This window comes from Rhincodon typus, chromosome 37, assembly GCF_021869965.1.
Source record: "Rhincodon typus isolate 14 chromosome 37, sRhiTyp1.1, whole genome shotgun sequence".
Taxonomy (NCBI): domain Eukaryota; kingdom Metazoa; phylum Chordata; class Chondrichthyes; order Orectolobiformes; family Rhincodontidae; genus Rhincodon; species Rhincodon typus.
Window position 1 is genome coordinate 1935802 of NC_063368.1, and position 8070 is coordinate 1943871.

The following is an 8070-nucleotide window of genomic DNA, read 5'->3' on the forward strand; positions in this document are numbered from 1 at the left end:
TCTTTCTGCTCATCCACACTACCAAGAATCTTACCATTAGCCCAGTATTCTGTATTCCTGTTACTCCTTCCAAAGTGAATCACCTCACACTTTTCCGCATTAAACTCCATTTGCCACCTCTCAGCCCAGCTCTGCAGCTTATCTATGTCCCTGTGTAACCTACAACATCCTTCTGCACTATCCACAACTCCACCGACTTTGGTGTCATCCGCAAATTTACTAACCCAGTAAATGTGCATGTGTATGTGTGTGTATGTGTATGTATGTGTATGTATATGTGTGTGTATGTGTATGTATATATGTGTGTATGTGTGTGTTGTGTGTGTATGTGTATGTGTGTGTTGTGTTGTGTATGTATGTATGTGTGTTTGTAGATGTGTGTGTGTATGTGTGTGTGTAGATGTGTGTGTCAATGTGTGTGTATGTGTTTGTGTATGTGTATGTGTGTGTGTCTATATATGTGTGTATGTGTGTGTGAATGTATGCGTGTGTATGTGTGTGTGTCTGTGTGTATGTATATGTGTGTGTCTGTGTGTGTGTATGTGTGTGTACGTGTATGTATGTGTGTGTGTCTGTGTGTTTGTAAATGTGTGTGTGTACGTATATGTGTGTCTGTGTGTTTGTATATGTGTGTGTATGTATGTGTATGTGTATGTATGTATATATGTGTGTGTATGTATGTGTCTGTGTGTGTATATGTGTTTGTGTATGTGTATGTATATGTGTGCGTGTGTATGTGTGTGTGTATTTGTGTGTGTGTCTGTGTGTATGTGTGTGTATATGTGTATGTATGTGTGTATGTATATGTTTGTGTGTGCATGTATATGTACGTGTGTATGTATGTGTGTGTGTATGTATATGTGTGTATGCATGTATATGTGTGTGTGTACATACATGTGTGTGTATGTGTCTGTGTATGTGTGTGTGTCTGTGTATGTATGTGTTTGTGTGTATGTATGTGTGTGCGCGTATGTATATGTATGTGTGTGTGTGTATGTGTATGTATATGTGTGTGTATGTGTATGTATATATGTGTGTATGTGTGTGTTGTGTGTGTATGTATATGTGTGTGTATGTGTGTGTTTGTATATGTGTGTGTGTTTGTATGTGTGTGTATGTATATGTGTGTGTGTCTGTGTTTGTAAATGTGTGTGTGTGTTTGTATGTGTGTGTGTGAATGTGTGTCTGAGTGTATATGTGTGTTTGTATATATGTGTGTCTGTGTGTGTTTGTATATGTATATGTGTGTGTATATGTATGTGTATGTGTGTGTACGTATGTGTAGGTGTGTATGTATATGTGTGTATGTATGTGTGTGTATGTATGTATGCGTGTGTGTGTGTGTATGTATATGTGTGTGAGTGCATGTGTTTGTATATGTGTGTGTGTCTGTGTGTTTGTATATGTGTGTCTGTGTTTGTGTGTGTGTATGTATATGTGTGTGTGTGTAAGTGTATGTGTGTGTGTCTGTGTGTTTGTGTATGTGTGTGTATGTATATGTGTGTCTATGTGTTTGTATATGTGTGTGTGTATGTATGTGTATGTATGTATATATGTGTGTGTCTGTGTGTGTATGTGTGTGTATATGTGTATGTACGTGTGTGTGTGTCTGTGTATGTACATGGGTGTGTGTCTGTGTATGTATCTGTGTGTATGTATATGTGTGTTTATATATATGTGTGTCTGTGTGTGTTTGTATATGTGTGTGCATGTTTGTATATGTGTGTATGTATGTGTGTGTCTGTGTGTATGTATGTGTGTGTGTATGTACGTGTGAATGTGTGTATGTGTATGTATGTATATGTGTGTCTGTGTTTGCATATATGTGTATATGTATGTGTGTGTGTATGTATATCTGTGGGTGTGCTTGTATATGTGTATGTATGTATGTGTGTGTGTCTGTGTGTATGTATATGTGCTTGTGTGTGTATGTGCGTGTGTATGTGTGTGTGTGGGAATGTGTATATGTGTGTGTGTATATGTGTCTGTGTGTGTGTGTGTGTGTACGTATATGTGTTTGCGTATGTGTATGTATATGTGTGAATGTGTATGTGTGTGCGTGTGTTTATGTGTGTGTGTTTGTATGTGTATGTGTGTGTGTACATGTGTGTGTATATGTATATGTGTGTGTACGTGTGTGTATGTATATGTGTGTGTGTGTATGTATGTTTGTGTGTATGTATATGTGTGTGTATGTGTGTGTGTTTGTAAATGTGTGTGTGTCTGTGTGTGTTTGTATATGTGTTTGTGTGTATGTATCTGTGTGTGTGTTTGTATATGTGTGTATGTCTGCGTGTGTGTGTGTGTGTGTGTATGTGTGGGAGATTGTGTGTGTGTGTGAGAGAGAGAGTGTGTGTGGGTGTGGGTGTGTGGGAATGTGTTTGGGTATGGGTGTGGGTGTGTGGGAATGTGTGTGGGTGTGTGGGAGTGTGTGTGTGTGAGAGTGAGTGTGTGTCAGAGTGTGTGTGTGGGCGTGTGTGTGTTTATAAACAGCAGAACAGGAAGGACATTTGCACATCATGCCCTTTAATCTAAATACAGCCCACCGGATCTGAAGTCTCTCTCCATTCATTACGATTGAAAGCAACGGGAGTGGTGAATAGTCGGGGAGCAGACCCACTTCTGGAAATGAACTGGGCCTTAATCCAGCCCAGGGCTGCCTACAGGCCCAGGCCCCGCCCTCAGGACTCCGTGAGGGCCAGAGATAATGGAAAGTGAGGGTCAAACTTTCCTCTGGTTCCAATGCAAACATTTCACGCTCCTGTGAGTGAAGGGAAACAAGATTTGAGTCAGAAGGGGATACTGGGTGATAAGAGAACAGGAATCCGCAAATTAATCTACAGGACTCAAAATGATATTTTTAAAACATTAAGTAATCTTCACAATATGGATATTACTGGCAAGTGTGGAACTGTACCCATCGCAAGTTATGTGAAAGCTTGATGCAGTTGAGTTTTGTGGAGAATAGGGACAGTTGTAAGTTGACTGGGTTACTGTAGGACAGGACTCACCCATGGGTCCTGTTTGGGTAAGGATGGCAGTTTTCTGAAAAGGTGTTAGTCACCCACTTTGCGCTTTCACAATTATCTAACAGCTTCGTTGGTCACTTTCACTGAGCCAGTGTTGTCAATCAAGAATTTCAAAATCGATTCCAACTCCTCAAACCAACCTGTAGGATTTAAACTAATTTTTTTTCAGGATGATTAATCCAGGGCTGACTGCATGTTCTAGGAATCACAAGCTTCTGGCTTCAACTTCCACTTGACAGACTTCATAGATAAAATCTGATCTGACAGACCTAATGCAAGATTGAGGGAGCACCACACTGTCGGAGGGTCAGTACTGAGGGAGTGTTGCACAGTCGGAGGTTCAGTGCTGAGGGAGCGCCGCACTGTCGGAGGGTCGATGCTGAGGGAGCACCGCACTGTCGGAGGGTCGATGCTGAGGGAGCACCACACTGTCGGAGGGTCAGCACTGAGGGAACGCCGCACTGTTGGAGGAAACTTTAAACTCTGTCTGTACTGTCTGGTGTGAAAATCCATGTTTTGGATAAAGGTCAGGCAAGATGCCCCCAATGTCTCGGTCAACAATTCTCCCTCGAACAGCACCAAAAGAAACAAGATATTCTGGGTCATTATCAGGTGTGTTTGTGGGATTGCATTGTGTACAAAATGGTTGCTGTGTTTCCCATGTTACATTTGACAAGGCACTTTATTGGCTGTGACACACTTTGGTACATGCTGAGGTTGTGCAAGGCGCTGTTGAAATAACGAAGATAATATTGAGACTGAGCCCTAATCTCTGGAATTCCCTCCCTAAACCTATCCTGTACTCCATCTGCTATTGGTTACCAAAATATGGGTAATATAGAAATAATGGACAAGTTCAGTTTACATATAGACTGGATTAACCAAGTACAGCTGTGTACAATGAATCATAGAATCCCTACAGTGTGGAAACAGGCCCTTTGGCCCAACAAGTCCACACCGACCCACAGAGCATCCCACCCAGACCCATTCCCCTATTAAACCACCTAATCCACACATCCCTGAACACTATGGGCAATTTAGCATGGCCAATTCACTTACCCTGCACATCTTTGGACTGTGGGAGGAAACTGGAGGAAACCCACACAGACACAGGGAGAACATGCAAACTCCACACAGACAGTCACCCGAGGGTGGAATTGAACCCGGGTCCCTGGCGCAGTGAGGCAGCAGTGCTAACCACTGAGCCACCGGGACTGTGTACAAGATGGATATCTGGCACAGTATGTGGAGGAGCCAACCATGGTCTGGGTTGTTTTGGATCTGGTTTGTGGAACAAGGAAAGACTAATTAATGACAGTGCTGAAAAGGAGGTTTTGGAAATAGTGACCATAATATATTAGAAATTTACATGAAGTTTGGAAGGAAACTATGAGGGGCAAGTTGGCCAGAGTGGATTGGGAAATATACTGAAAGATTTGTTAGCAGTGAGGCATGATTGCTCTTTAAAGAAATACGAGAGGGTCTATAATGGAAACACATTCCTCTAAGCCACAGACACCCAAAGGGAAAAGTGAATCAACAAAACAGTTAAAGATTGCATTAGATCACAGGAAGTTGTTTATGAGAATGCAATCACCTGCACTCAGCAAGCCCTTTCTGACTCAATGTCTAGTTGTTTCATGACTCTCTTGTGACTGTGGGTGTTTCACAGTATTAAGGTTGCTATATGAATGCAGGTTGGCTTGCTTTTGATGTTCAGAGACTCTGTTGCGTGCCGTGTGTTTGAACAGACCTCCGTTTTGTTGTCTTTGCTGCAGGCTATTTCCAGATGTACAGAAGAGTATTCCTGAGGCCAGGCACGAGGACTTGTGCAGCAGCTGGTGACATTGGCATCTGTCGGAGACACAGCTACGGAACGATGGGTATCTCAGAGTGAGCTTGAGGATCCAAGAGCAAGGGTCGGAGTTTAATGGTGAGTGTGCTAGGAGGGGACACGGCATGAAGAGGCAGCTGTGCAAACACTGCTCTCACTTTCCAGAAGCTGCTGGGTGGACAGGAGTGTGATTGGTCAGTGTGCGTTAAGATGTTTTCCCTCTAAATTTAATGTGCAATTTTTAAGCCAGTTCTGACGAGACAGAAGATTTACATTAAATCCACAACTTAACAAATTAAATGTTTTACTGTAAGGACAAAATCCACGCATTCGTGGAAGAAGATTTTGGATCGAACGATCAAGGCGTTAAAATCAAAAACAGAATTGCTGGAATAGCATCTTACAGATGCTGCCAGACCTGCTGAGATTTTCCAGCAATTTCCATAGTTGTTTTAGTTTTTACTCAAGATGTTGAATCTGTTTGGGTGAACTTAAGGAACTACAAGAGGCAGGAGACATTGGTGAGAGTTGTCTATAGGCCACCAAACTGTTCTGGTAATGTTGGACATGTAGAATGGTAAATTGGAGATACATGTAATGTGGATAATATAGGAATAATAGATGACTTCAGTCTGCATATAGACAGGGTTAACCAAGTCAGCACTAAAGCTGTGCAGGATAAATCCCTGGACTGTGTGCTGGCATAGTATGTTGAGGAGCCAACCATGAATTGGGCTGTTTGGATGTGGTTTCTATTACCAGGAAAGACTAGAATTATAGAATCTCTACAGTGTGGAAGCAGGCCATTCAGCCCATCGAGTCCACACCAATCCTCCAAAGAGCATCCAACCCAGACCCGCGCCCCCTACCCTATCCCTGTAACCCTGCATTTCCCATGGCTAATCTCCCTAGCCTGCACATCTCTGGATGCTTCGGGGCAATTTTCCATGGCCAATCCACCCTAACCTGCCTATCTTTGGACTGTGGTAGGAAACCAGAGGGGACCCACGCAGACAGGGGAAGAACATGCAGACTCCGCACAGAAAGTCACCCGAGACTGGAATTGAACCCAGGTCCCTGGAGCTGTAAGTCAGCAGTACTAACCACTGAGCCACCAGTGACTCGAAGTCTGTTTCCAGTGGGATTCCACAGAACTTGATACTGGGTCCCTTGATGTTTGTAGTGTGCATTAATGATTTGAACTTAAACGTAGGGCCTGTGATTTATGAGTTTGTAGATGATACAAGTTGTTCAGGTGGTGAGGAAGATAGCTATAAATTGCAGGAGGATATTATTGGAATAGTCAGGTGTGCATTCAAGCCAGAAAACTGAAGTAAAGTTCTTGAGGAGGTCTAACAAAGCAAAGGATTACACTGTGAATGGCAGCGCCCTGGAAAGTACTGTAGATCAAATGGGATCTTGGTGTACATATCCACAGATCCCTGAAAGTATCAGGCCCAGCTGAATAACCTGGTTAAGATAGTGGTTGTGGTTATGGGATATTTACCTTTATTTGTTGAGGCATTGACTACAAGAGCAAAGAGGTTGTACTGGAAACAACCAGTGCTGGAGATTACAGGAGTCAGACAACGTCCATGGAGAGACAGCAAGCTAATATTTCAAGTCTAGATGACTCTTCATCAGTGTTGAAGTGAAGTGTTGAGCATTTGAAAAGAGCAAAGAACGGTACTGCACAGGAACAGGCCCTTCGGCCCTCCAAGCCTGCGCCAACACATTTTGCCCTTCCATACTAAAATTGCCTTCACTTACAGGATCTACATCCCTTCCTATTCATCTATTCATCCAGGTGCTTGTTGAAAGCTGCTATTGTGTCTGCTTCCACCACCTTCTCTAACAGCTCGTTCCAGGCACTCACCACACTGTGTGTGAAAAACTTGCCTCGCACATCTCTTTTAAACTGCCACCCACCCTCGTACCTTTACCCTGAGTTCCCGAGTAATTGACCCCTCTACCCTGGGAAAAAGTCTCATGCTTTCCACTCTACCCATGCCTTTCACAATCTTATAAACTTCTATCAGTTTGCCCCTCAACCTCCTGCATTCTAGTGAAAACAAACCCAGTCTATCCAACAAAAACAGAAGTTGTGGGAAAAGCTCAACAAGTCTGACAGCGTCTGTGAAGAGAAATCAGAGTTAATGTTTCGGGTCCAGTGACCCCTCTTCACAGCTCTGTCCAGCCTATCCAACCTTTCTTCAAAGCTAAAATTCCCCCATTCCAGGCAACATTCTGGTAATTTATGCTCGAGTTTGGATGGGGTTGGGATGGGGGTGTTGGTAGGATGGGTGTAGAATACTGGTGCAGAAAAATTGATAGTTCAGATTAAGCGATTGCAATGTGAGAATGGCAGATCAATAGTGTGTCTCCTGCCAGACTTGAAAGAACTGACAGTCCCACTGGGATGGGGGAGGGGAGTGAGGACGCGATGACGGAATGTAACAAGCCAAAAGAAAGGGAAGAAATGGTTCACAATTTGAAGATATTGAAGTCCATATTAAGTCCAGAAGGCTGTAAAGTGCTTAGTCTGAAGATGAGATGTTGTCCCTCCAGTTTGCACTGTGATTCACTGGAACGCTGCAGCATGCCGAGGACAGACACATGGGCATGTGAGCAGAATGCTGTGTTAAAATGGCCGGCTTTGGGAAGGTCAGGTCCTGCTGGCGTACAGACCAGAGACATTCTACAAAGCAGTCACCCAGTCTGCGTTTGGTTTCTCTGATGTAGAGTAGGCCACATTGGGTGCAGCAAAGATAATACAAAAGATTGGAGGAGGTGCAAGTGAAATGCTGCTTCACCTGCAAAGCCTGTTTAGGCCCTTGGCTGGTGAGCAAGGAGGAGGTGAAGGGGCAGGTGTTGCACCTTCTGCAATTACATGGGAAAGTGCTGTGGGAAAGGAAGGTAGTGTTGGTGGTTATGGGATGTACTAGGATGTCCCGGAGGGAACGATCCCTGTGAAATGCAAACAGGGGAGTGAGGGAAAGATGTGTTTGGTGGTGGCACTCTGCTGGAGTTTTCTGAAATGGCAGAGAATGATCCTTTGAATGCGGAGGCTGGTTGGATGAAAAGTGAGAACGAGGGGGATCTGATCACGCTGTTGTGAGTGATGGGAAGGGGCAAGGACAGAAGCATGGGTGATTGGTCAGATGTGGTTGAGGGCCCTTGTCACCCACAGTGAGTGGGAAAACATGG

The 8070-nt window shown here is 43.8% G+C and overlaps 1 protein-coding gene across 2 annotated transcripts in view; it reads left to right on the forward strand.

Annotated features, from left to right (window-relative positions):
* The window catches only part of tcf20 (transcription factor 20), a 31248-nt gene that overhangs the window by 1090 nt on the left and 22088 nt on the right, over positions 1 to 8070 (forward strand). The window contains exons 1-2 of one of the 2 annotated variants that reach the window (XM_048617617.1): positions 3459 to 3641; positions 4808 to 4962. The gene's annotated coding sequence lies outside the window, so the exon portion shown is untranslated. Of the gene's footprint in view, positions 1 to 3458; positions 3642 to 4807; positions 4963 to 8070 lie in introns of those variants that run through there. The other variant, XM_048617619.1, reaches the window with a different exon arrangement.